The 12467-nt window shown below is 37.3% G+C and overlaps 1 protein-coding gene and 1 long non-coding RNA gene across 11 annotated transcripts in view; one reads left to right on the top strand and one right to left on the bottom strand.

Annotated features, from left to right (window-relative positions):
• The window catches only part of LOC116080354, a 50949-nt gene extending 50153 nt beyond the window's left edge, over nt 1-796 (bottom strand). The window contains exon 1 of the long non-coding RNA XR_004114416.1: nt 610-796. This is a non-coding gene — a long non-coding RNA (uncharacterized LOC116080354). The remainder of the gene's footprint in view (nt 1-609) is intronic.
• Nucleotides 1-12467, top strand: part of Tdrd15 (tudor domain containing 15) — a 50256-nt gene that overhangs the window by 18593 nt on the left and 19196 nt on the right. For 4 of the 10 annotated variants that reach the window (XR_004114411.1, XR_004114412.1, XM_031356722.1 and 1 more), the window contains exon 1: nt 775-878. The exons of 4 other annotated variants lie outside the window; for them this stretch is intronic. The gene's annotated coding sequence lies outside the window, so the exon portion shown is untranslated. Of the gene's footprint in view, nt 1-774; nt 879-6244; nt 6292-7377; nt 7494-12467 lie in introns of those variants that run through there. 2 more of the 10 variants (XM_031356728.1, XM_031356727.1) reach the window with 2 other exon arrangements.

The following is a 12467-nucleotide window of genomic DNA, read 5'->3' as shown; positions in this document are numbered from 1 at the left end:
GAGAGAGAGAGAGAAAGCACCTTCATAGAATCAGAGAGGGGGGGATGGTATAGGGGGTTTCCGGAGGGGAGACTAGGAAAGGGGATAAAATTTGCAATGTAAATAAATAAAATATCCAATAACAAAAAAGAAAAAAGAAAAAGAAATCTAACAACTACCCACCACCCCCCAAAGGAAATTTGTTAAATACATTTTTCAGGAAACAAAAAAGATGAAAATAAAAATTCAATTGAAACAGATAAAACCAAACTATTGAACAAATTCAAAGAAATGGAAAAAGGCAATGATAGCCAAGGAAAGAAACATGAAATGGGAAACAGAGAGATTAACCAAAAGATAGTAACAAGCATGTGTCAATAAAAAGGGACATGATACAAACAAAATACAGAATAAAGTTGGAAACAGTCACACACATTAGAATAAATAACGAAATTATGAAAACTATGCTGATAAAATAAAAACCTAGAGAAATGTATAAATCGATAGCAGTTACTCTTTCCACTAATCTTCTTGATCAACTATTAGGCAAAAAGAGACCCAAAGTGATACCCCTTTCACCACAGGGGTGTGACACACCCACATAAGCTATGCCTAGACTGTACAACCTACCAGTCCATCCTTACTCCTGAGTCACAAGGCTTAAGGATGCCCATTTGGAGTTCAGACAGCTCAGGGCAACCTCCACTGTGTATGCAGCCGGTGAGATGAATCCTCCCTCGTGCAGCTTGTCAGCCTCCTTCTTTGCACGTGGCCACAGGTTCAGCAACTGGGCATCCTCGGGTAGGTCACAAAGGGCACGAGCAAGCCCAGAGCTCGCTGCCATCTTGGTCCCTGGTGGTGTTCCCAAAACAGGGGCCTGGCCTGCACTGTGGTTGTTGGTAAGTTTAGTTTCTACTCATGGTCAGCCTGTGCCTTGCCTCTTTTTTCTCTTTCTGCCCTGCCCCGCCCCCCCCCCCAATCCTGTGTCTTTTAGCTTCCGGGGGCAACGGCCTTCCACAGTCCAGAGATCCCTGTAGGTCCTTTACCCTTCTGCCGCCAACGGTGGTTGCAGTCTCTCTGGGGCCTATTCCCCACCAACTCTGCTCTCAAGTCCTTTCTTAAGGTGTGGGATTCAAAGACACAGGGAGAATGAGTGTATGAAGTACTGTTTGAGGGTTTTTATCATTTCTTTTTAAGTTATTTAATCGTAACCAATACACATTTCAAAAATATAGCCCCCTCCCAACCATCCCCTGCCCACTTTGGAATTAAAAACAAGCAAGCCCATTATTACAGCATGTCTACTAAACCAGAGAGTAAAATGAGACTGCCTTGGGCTTTTTAAATTTCATGCCTTAGTTGAATGTTAATGATACTATGCACTCTTCTCTCTGCATGCAAACGGGTATTCCTGTCTAGGATAATATGTTACTGTTCTCTATACATTGACATGGGAAATTTTTCCCAAACCGAAGGAGGAATCTAAAGTCTTTTCATAAGTCAGTTAAAACTTGTTCACTATATATTTAGTAATTAGAACAAAACAGACTGTTGTCTTTCCGCTAGCCCACCATTAATAAACATTCAGGCGGCGCTTACCATCTCAAGTGTCCATGCTTTACAGCCTTCCTAGAGTACAACTGAACCACAGAGAACTGCGCATATTTGAGGTATAAAATTTGATGACACTCGAAAACATGTGCATACCATAAAAACGCTGTAATCAACAGAATAATAAACATATCCCCTAAACCAGGTTTCCTTTGACGAGGCACCATTCTACCCACCCTTCTGCTCAGCAGTGGCTGGAAGCTTTCTCCCAGGGCAGTCTGCGTTTGCATTTATTTATTTATTTATTTATTTATTTATTTATTTATTTATTTATTTATTTATTTATTGGACTTTTATGTGCTCGTGGATGTTTTCTGCCTGCTGTTTTTATTCGGAACTTTTTTTCTGGCTCATCCATGCTGTGGTCTACGTAACATTGCGTCTCCATTGTTGTATAAAGTAGAATGCCCACTATGCCTCTGCTGTGTGCATCTCCTCTCTTTTAAATGACACTAGCATTCTCTCACTTTTGACATTTGTATTTACGTCATTTTTTTGGCTTTTACAAAGTGTCTTTACATGTTTTTAATCCCTTTGATTTCATTTTCATATGTAGGAGTGAATTGGCTGAGGCAAAGGAACATACATATTTAACTTTTAAAAATAAAACCATCAAGCTTTGAATGGTTCCAGCATTTTATGACCATGCACAGTCAATGAGGGTTCCAGTTATTATTCCACCCTATTACCTGTGCTTGCCTGGCAACCATTCTATAGGGCATGGAATATTATTGTGGTGGTATTTAATTTGATTTTCTATAGAGAAACGAGCAGTGAACATCTTTTTATAATGCATCAGTTTTTGGTTTGTGCATATATGAGTTAATACATGTATACACATACATATATGTACACATATACATACAAAACACAAACATATACACATATATACATATATACATATATACATACACATGAATAAATACATATATATGTACACATATACATACAAAACACAAACATATACACATATATACATATATACACACACATGAATAAATACATATATATATATGTACACACATATGTGCATGTATACATATACATGTGGGGGTGGTGAGTGTGTGCTTCTCTTTTGAGGCAGGCTTTTCTGTATCCCAGGCAGGACTTGAGTTTGCTATGGGCCTTGGATGCCCTTATACCCTTTCTTAGGATTCTCCCATCTTCAACTCCCAAAAGTTAGGATTATAGATATGTATCACCATGTCTTGTTTACTCTGTAATGAGGCTTGAACCCACTGCTTTATGCATGCTAGGCACACACTCTACACTTTTAGCCATGTATATCTTTTGTAATATATAATGACAGCTAAAATTTTGTCCATTCTATTCTATTTATTTTTCTCTTATAGTCTTGCTTATTGAAAACTCATTTTAATTTCTTATTTTAATGGCTGTATCGTCTTTAATTCTCTTTTAGTTTCTTATTATCTTAAATTAATTGTAGAAAATGGTGAGTTTAATTGTGATATTTTCCTGCATGAATATCACATATATTGGTCATAATTGCCTGCCCATCACTTTCTCCTCTCTCTCCCTTGTCACTGGTCTGCTTTCTCTCACCAAACAGTCTCTTCCTGCTTTCTTGTTCTTTTTGGACTTAAGTGGTATATATGAGACAAAATATGCAATGATTTTCTGTGTCTGGCATATTTCACTTAACATAATAATTTCCAGTTCTATCCATCTCCCTGCATATAACACAATTTCATTTTCTTTATGGCTGAATAAACTTCCACTATGTATGTGTGCCACACTTTCCTTACCCATTTGTGTGTTGATGGACCTGTAGGCTGATTCCATATCTTGGTTGTTGTGAATAATGGAGCAATAACTGCAAATGTGCAAATATCCATGTGGAATACTATCTTAGATTCCTTCCTGTAGACACATGCCAGGAGCAGTGCAGCCAGGTCACGTGTTGCCCTTCAGTTAAGAAGCTGCAGTGTAATGTCCACAGTAGCTGGAATAATTTACGTTCTTCAGAACTGTGTATGAATTTACATTGCCGGCCTCTGAGCTCCATGGTATCATTTATTCAGTATTTCCTGATAATTGCCATTCTGACTGGGTTGGAGTTGAAATGTACTTTTGATTTGCATTTATTCCATAACTAAGGATAGTGAAAATGGCCATTTAGATTTCTTTTTGTAATTATTATACAGTACACATTTAATAAGTTTGTGCTGATACACTTTCATATTATGAAGGCATTTATGAAGAATCTTCCTTTTCATAATTGTATCATCTGAACAGGGACAGAAACATACGTGAGAAATATTTTGTCCTTTGGAAAATAACATAAAGAATAAAATAAAACCTTTTCTTTGCGCAGGGGGACGTTGAAGTGGCCCTACTTTAGTGAAAACAAAGAGCCGATGAAACCCAAAGATGAAGACCTACTGTGTTTCTGTCTTCTGTTGTTCTGATGTGGGTCCTTTCTTACTTCTCTATGCTTGGTCCTCTCACTGTCCCAGTTGTAGATGGTATCCTCATAACAAATACTTGCTTGTCTCGGTGACACTGGAAACTCTAGCAGGCTGCATGGGCACCTTTATGTCTCTTTCATTTTCCTTGAATTCTAGAACTTTTGTTCTCCACTTGTTTAGGGATTCAAGTTGATCCCACACATATTTTTCAACCTTTCATTTTTAACCTATCCTCTGGTTCTTTCCAGGTTCCTTCTTTGTTCTGTGTTGCTGTAATTTGTGTTTCTGGCTTTGCTTGGAGCTTCTTTGGCTCTTTATGTAAAATTACCTAGACATCCCACCTTTGGCTCCTCTGGTAAAGCAAAGGATTTATATAGGTCTGGTCATCTAAGTCACCCCCAGATTTCAGCAAGCAGTCATTCTTTTTTTCTAGACCTCATTGTAGGCTCTTTCTGCCTACTTTTGGTTTTCTTGCATAGCTCTTAATTTGCTTCCAATTTGTTTTGCTTTCTTTCATTAATTCTGGTGATGTAATCTTCCTTTTTTAAAAAAGCATCGGTATGTCTTGTTTCCAGGATATTTGCAACCATCTTAGGAGGTAGAATGCTATCCAGTTATATACTTGTTTCCAGGGATATTTGCAACCATCTAAGGAGGTAGAATGCTATCCAGTGTAGCAAATATTGATCCTTTAAATGCTTTATGAGATGCACTTCTCATTAGTATTAGCATTAGTATTGACCTTCATTATCCAACCGTTTCTTTATATCACCAAAGCTGCTCCAGTTGGGGAAACTTTTCCATTAAAGCTTTGCTTATATTAAATAGACCTTTGAGGCATTACTTTTTGCTCATCGGTCACTCTAAGTTGCTTGGAGGTCTACTGCTTTATTTTCACTGACTTCCTTGAGTCCTACAATAGGTTGCCCTGTGATAGGAGGTGAGAATTTTTTTCCTTTGTATGTGGCTATCCAATTGTTTTAGCCCCTTATTTTCTGACCAAGGCTTGATACTTGGTAGGCAAGTACTCTACCACGAAGGCAAATCCTTGATCACTGTGGCATTGTTTTTAATTGCTCAGGTTGACTGTTAGAAATTGCTTCCTCCTTTATTGACTTTACATATGTAGTTATCATTTCTGGGTTTTCTCATTTGTTTCCATGAATTTTTTTTCCCTTGTCTGTACTACTTACTGGTTCGAGTAGAGAACTATTTGATGAACCAGTATTAAAAATTCTCCAAGTTTGCTTATTTTCAAGATTTTTATTGGTTTGTTTAAACTATGAGCTTCTATGCAATATGTAGAACATTCCATTTTTGATAAAAAGCATACTAGAGTATTAGTTATGTTTATATCAGTTCTACCAGTGAGTTTGGCCTTGATAAATTTGACATCTTCACAGCAATTAATGTCTGTCTCTATTAACGAGGCCATTGTCGATTCCCATTGACTATGTTGGTAGCTTTTTCCTCAGTGCAGAGTGTAGCAAAGAGTATCCTCAGCTAGCATCCTTCTAGCAGTAAAATGTGATGTATTATAATCAGAAGATGTGTTTTAATATTAAATAGATATTTTAAGTTTACAGGGTGATAAATAACACATTATGATCCTACCTGGACCCCAAGATCTTTTCTTTCTAAATCCTTACTTAGTCTAGATGCAGTCATCCACTTACAGTTTTGATACACAATAGATGAAGGAGGCATAATAACTTATAAAATTTATGCATCTCAGGTATTGGAGTACTTTAGTTTTTATTGCCTGCTACAGTTTTAAAAATAACCTGCCACTTATTCCTGTGTAATCTTTCCTCTCCATAGGAGTGTGCACACTCACCATTTCCCTTATAGATTTAGTTTCTGTCTTGCATAGAATTGTTCATTCTCCTTGGAATTGTTGAGGATGTTTTCCTAAGGTTCCCTATTTCCATATTCTGAAAACAGATTCATTTTAGGTTGGGTTTTCATTGTTAGAGAAGAAATATATGGTTATTTATAGAAAAAGTAGGAAGTAGAGAATTCTGAAAGAAAAAATAACTTGTGTTTTAAATAACCCATGGGAAAATTAATGGGTATTTTTTTTTTAAATTGGAACCATATCAAACATAAAATAGTGTAGCCCCACCACCATCATCCAGAGCCACTAGTGCCCTTTTGCCTAATTTGTTATCTCTCTGAACTGAGCATGTGCTGTTTTCATGCCTGGTTATGTGTTTGTCTTGCAGCTGGTAGCACAGCATCTGAACACTTGTGATTGATATGACATCATGTGGTAGGTCTAATCTTGCATCATTTCTTCCTGTGCTTGTGATATGAGCTATGTACGCAGCCTCAGTCTGTTACCCTTCACTACTGTACAGTGTGTTTTATGCAGTTGTTTAGTCACCAATGGAGGCAAAGTTAGTTGCCTAGATCCCAGATCTTACAAATGGTGGTGTAAGGCTCAACTTCCCATATAAGTTTTGATAGAGTAGTCTTACAAGTTAAATTGTCTCCATTAAAAAGATATATCTGTGTCAGTACTGTTCTCTTTGTTTCTATTGGGTTGATTTTGGCCCTGAGTTTGACTATTTCCTGCTGTCCTCTTGGGTGTGTTTGCTTCTTTTCGATCTAGGGCTTTCAGGTGTGCTGTTAAATTACTAGTGTAGAATCTCTCCAATTTCTTTACGAGGGCACTTAGTGCTATGAATTTTGCTCTTAGCACTGTTGGGGACAATTTTGACTGAAGTTGGGGACCCCTGTGGTTGAATTAGTGAATGGCTGGAAGAAGCTGAGGAGGAGGGCAACCCCATAGGAAGATCAGCAATCTCAACTAACCTGGACCCCTGAGATTTCTCAGACACTGAGCCATCAACCAGGCAGCATACACAAACTGGTCTGAGGCCTCACCCCCCACTCCTCCCTCACTCCCACACCCCACATACACAGCAGAGGACTGCCTGGCCTGGCCTCAGTGAGAGAAGCCACACCTAGCCCTGGAGAAACGTGAGGCCCCAGGGAATGGGGAGGTCTGGTGGGAGTTGGGGTTTGGGGATAGGGGATGGGGGTAAGAGAGTGGGGGTGGGGATGTGGGTATGGGGCTATCCTTTTGGAGACAGGAGGAGGAGGAGTGGGATGAGGAACTGTGGGAGAGTGGACCAGGAGGCAGGTAATGACTGGAGTGTAAAAAAAAATAAGAGTAATAAAAAAGTTTTTTTAAAAAGATATATCTATGTCTTAGCTCTAGTACCCGTGGATGTGACTGTATTTAGGGGAATAGTACTATAAGTATAATAAACACAATGAAACTAATTAATGAATTACATGTATGGACATTTTACTTGCAGGCATATTTAAATGCATGCCTGCTGCCTGTGGAAGCTAGAAGAGGGCACTGGATTTCTGGAACTGGAGTTGCAGATGGCTGTGAGCTGCCTTGTAGGTGCTGGAAACTAAATCCAGGTCCTTTGCAAGATCAACCAGTACCCTGAATTGGTTAGTTATCTTTACAGCTCAGCATCTGGAAACTTCTATGTAATTTTTGTTTCTCTTCTGCGACTTCATCCTTTGTGTAGGTTTCATCATTTTTCAAGGCTGAATCATAGACCACTGCGAGGACAAAAATCATTGCATTAGTCCATTCAGCACAGTAGGCTTCAGGGTAGCTTTTACGTTCAGATACCATGTTATGTTTCCGTGAATATTTGTGGGCGTGACTTTGTATGGACATCTGAGTTTGGTTTTGTTGGTGATGTATTTTGATGTAAAATTGCTGTTTAAGCGTTTGAAGGGCTGCTAATTTGTTTCCCAAATTGTGTCAGTTTGCAGTTCCGTCAGCAGAGCCGGGGGCTTCTAGTTCCCTTATATCTGCACGAGCTTGTTCTCAGACTATTTGGTTCTCGACATCCTAGTGGGTCTTCTCTGGCAGCTCACCACCCATTTAACTAGTGTCTCCTTAGTTACTAATGCTATCTAACAGTGTTCGGTATGTTTTGAACTCATGTCTAATTAAATCTGTCCATTTTTGAATTGCCCCATGTGTCTTCTCATTGTTTAGTTTAGGTGATGTCTGTTTATATTGCGCATAAAGTTCCTTATCAGGTACTTGCAGACATTGTCTCCTATTTTAAGTAGTTTTAAAACCTTATTATAGTTTCCTCTAGTGAACAAACGTTTTATTTATAATTTTCTAAATGATCTGTTTTTTTCCTTGTTATTAAGATCAGAGTTATATTTAAGGAACCAAGCCGTGGCTTAATTATTTAAGTTTTGAACATTTATCCTTACACTTTTTCTTTAAATTTAAGTCTTATAGGCAGGTTTTTGATCCAGTTTAAATTAGCCTTTAAAAGTTGTACAAGCTAGGGGTCCAACTTCATTCTTAAAGAGTTATTTTATTTTTCAATTTAAATTATGTGTGTGTGTATATCTGTGTGAAGGTGTGTGCATGTGAGTGTGTATTCACACAAAGGCCAGAAGAGGGCATCATGATGATTTCAGAGAATTAGAAGCAGCTGAGTGCCCAGTATGGATTCTGGGAACTGAACTCAAATCCTCTGGAAGAGTACAAGGTGTTTTTTAACTACCAAGCCTCCATCTCCTGCTTTATTTCTTGTTCATTCATAAGTATATACTGTTTTCCAGGGCCATTTATTAAAAATATCGCTGCTTTATGATTTAGCCTGGTACCATTTTTACAGTGTTAGCCTGACACAGTGATACTGAAGCAAAGGTGAGTGAAGTTACTGGCAGTTCATGTTGACTGAGGAAGGGGCACCGAGCTCTACTGTATTCCTCACTACCAAACACGTGGTAAAATAGTGTCAATTATATTTAACATTGCCCTTTGTTGAGCATTAGCGAAGGTGCTACAGGTTAACCTTTGAGGATACACACACACACACACACACACACACACACACACACACACACATATGCACATATATATACATACATATACACACATACACATATATTTATATGATGGGATGGGATGAAAAGTATTTATAAAGGCCAATGCCTGGTCTGAGGTAGAGCACTTGGTTTAGGTCTATGAGTCACAAACAATTAGTTTTTCCCCTAATGTATTTTGCATCAAAAAATGCGACAAGGTATCATTATTTACCTTTGGGTATTTTGCTGGGTGAAGCAAGCTTGTCACTTCAAGGAAAACATCAGGCAGCATCTGTCAGTGATAAAACTCAAGTTCTAAGCCAAAAATTAGAGAAGTAGAAAATTAGTGTTGTGTCATGATTTGATGATTTTTCTGATGAGATTGTTGGCTCTATTAATTAGTTTGATCATGGGGCTGTTGGATATGTTAGTTCTGTATAAGTAGATAGACCAATATTTTCACACAAATTAATATAAAGTTTTGTGAACTAATTCACAGTTTAAAATTCAATGTCAAGAAAGCCCAGTAGATTTTTGATTAGCAGAGTACAAAGGTTCCTCCATATTTTTATTTTGTATATTATAAGTAACTGCTTAGAAATGACTACTTAATAAGTTTTTGTGCTTGTCAAAGAAGGCTCCAGTCCCTCTCTTCTCCTACTCCATGTCTGTAGATACATTTTCTTTATATACCTAGTAAATTTATTGCAAGACACCAAATATAGAAGCCGATTTGAGAGAGCAGCTATTTTAATTAAGCACCAAACATTAAGTGAGTTTGTACAAAGCTGTGAGCTATGACACTCTTCCCTATCATTGTTCATTTTGAAAAATATCTGTCTTGAAAATATTTATGTTAAAATTTACTGAATTTATTGTGATTTTTAAATTTCTTGCTTGATATTTCAAAACTATAGTTCTATTCTAATTGTTGGTAGGTGTCAGCTCCATATGCAAAAGCAATTTGATGGCCTTAATACTTTGTTTTTGGAGTGTCCAGAGAATATGTGACCAAAAGACTTTAAGAACAACTAGATTAATATAATCAGGGAGAGAGAGAGAGAGAGAGAGAGAGAGAGAGAGAGAGAGAGAGAAATGAAGACAAAGAGGCAGACACACACACGGGTGGTAGGGCGGGGGAGGAAGAAGAGATTAGGAAGGACTTTTTCACAGAGAAAGTATTTTTGGTTAGAATGGTCTCATTCTAGCAAGAAATCCTCATTTAGCAGGAAATACTCTGTCCAAAACTTGGAGAGAGATGGGTGGATGAGCTGTCTTCTGAAGACACCCATAGGCAAGGATGTTCACAAAATGACCAAGAAAATGTAGCTGTGGCAGAGTCAGAGGTGACAGACTACAGTAAGAAAAAAGATTAAGAACAAAACACAATGTCCAGATCTGGACAGGGTGGTGCTGGTCCTGACTGAACCATAGGGCCACACAGCCTTTTGAGAGCTCCTTTTCTCCCTCAGTGAAACCAGAGGACCTTGTATGGCTTTCAGCTGGATGGTTACTACATGCTTGTGTGTCATTAAGAGATCACTTCTCACAATCCTGGGACTGTTACAGGTCAGGGTAACACATGAAGGAAGGCTGGGTGGGAATCTAATATTGCAGAGGGAAGGGGCTTTTGATTAGATCAGTGTTACAGCAACACAGACAAGGGGGACTGATTTCTAAATTGTGAGGTGCAACAGAGTGGAATCAAGAGTAACTGAAAAGACTTCAGAAAATCTTTTCACTAGTATATTAAATTGATTCTTAGCATTTTAAAAATAGCTTCATTTTGCTATAATTTTAAAAGCATACATCTATAAGACCACTGAGTTTTGTCTCTTGAAAAATTTCTTTAATAAAAACTAGAAAAACATCCTCCCTTTTACATTGTTTTAAAAATATTAATTATTTTCTACTTGAAATTTATTTCTGCTTTTGTTAAACCCTGCATTATTGTATTTCATGGCTGGATAACATGCTTTTTATAGACATTCTTCTCAGCATCACTGTTGGCCTCTCCCACTATATGTCAGTGGCACTGTCTCCTTTACCCCAATTGCAACCAAATATTTCTCTAGACATTGTGAAATGTTCTGTTAGGGACAAAATTACCATAAAAACTCACAAAATGAAGCCCTAATTTGTGAACACATAGGATGAAATAGTGCATATTGAATTGTTCCTACTGGATTTAAAACCAGAACCTAGAAATCAACTTGAATATATACAGAAGTTGAGAGGAAGTTCCCAGCTATGAATATCCACTCTGAATCTGAATGATTTAGTACAGAGTGACTTTGCCAGGTTCTTGGGCAGTGTCTCACCGGAGTTAGCCTACATTTTGAAAAGATGAATTAATAAGCTGAACCTGTTTCTTTGGTTTGCTTTCTATTTTAAGCTTTCTTCTTCTCCTCCTCCTCCTCTTCCTCCTCCTTCTCCTTCCTCTTTTTAGGAATTATGTGGCTCATGTAACATAGCAGCAAATCTGGGGGTGATAATATTGCGGGAGCAAACATCAGAAAACGTGGGCTGATGCTTCTGAACCTCTTGACCTTCAGTTTGGAGACCTGAACAATGAAAAAATTATTGTGAAAATCAGTTAAACTAATGCACTGAAACACTTTGCTCCTTTAAGCTTTAAAATTAAGTCCATGAAATGCAAAATGGGAATAGACTTTAACTTATACTCCTCAATACAATAGACCCCAGGGGTTCTCGGTACACAAACTGAATAAATGCTTGCACTGTGATTGGTTAGAATTGAGACATGTATATATGTCTATGCTTTGATTTCAATAATTATGATATTTTGAATACTTATCATTAAAATACTATGTATTTGAATTTAATTAAAAACAGATGTAATTGACTTTTTAAAACAAAAATATTCAAATATATACTAAGTTTTAAAGTAGTCTGTCTGATGAATTCATGGAGTGCCTAACGGAGACTCCCTCATATGTTTTATTTGTGTCTTCCTGTGTTGATTGTCACACAATTGTAGAAGGAGATAGGCAATTAGAGATGCGTAAACTTCATGTTTTCAATATTGTGCTATGGGATACAATAATGAAGACACATTATGTGAAGTTGTGTTCATTAGAATGATTACATTCTCATTTGATGATTTTACAATTAAATTTTATAAACTTGAGATTATTAGAATATCTATGAGTCCATTTTATAGATTTCTCTCTATTTTTATCTTTAAATGAATTTTTGCTAAAAAAAAAAATACACTTGAAAAGACCTAATTTAATTAAACCTTTCATTTTATAGACTTAGTGCTTGATTAGAAGGAAAACCAAATTTGTCAAATTCGACATGATTACATGAGGTTCAGATGGCATGTGATGTCTGAACTGAGTTAACACAACATACTTCCAATAGCATAATGAGTGATGTTCCTCAGGACTCTTGTAGGGAGAGAACATTGGTTCTAGAATGTCTTAAATTATGTTTTGAAATGGCTCAGCTGTGTATTGTATAACATAATTAATTTGCTTTAAAGTCCTTGCTTGTATATTTTCCATGAGTGTTCTCTGAATTTTAGTTGGTCAGAAGATGCAGGAAAGTGTG

Source organism: Mastomys coucha, unplaced genomic scaffold (assembly GCF_008632895.1).
Source record: "Mastomys coucha isolate ucsf_1 unplaced genomic scaffold, UCSF_Mcou_1 pScaffold6, whole genome shotgun sequence".
NCBI classification, from domain to species: Eukaryota; Metazoa; Chordata; class Mammalia; order Rodentia; family Muridae; genus Mastomys; species Mastomys coucha.
Note: the sequence above shows the minus strand (reverse complement) of the source record. Positions and strands in the feature narration are given on the sequence as shown.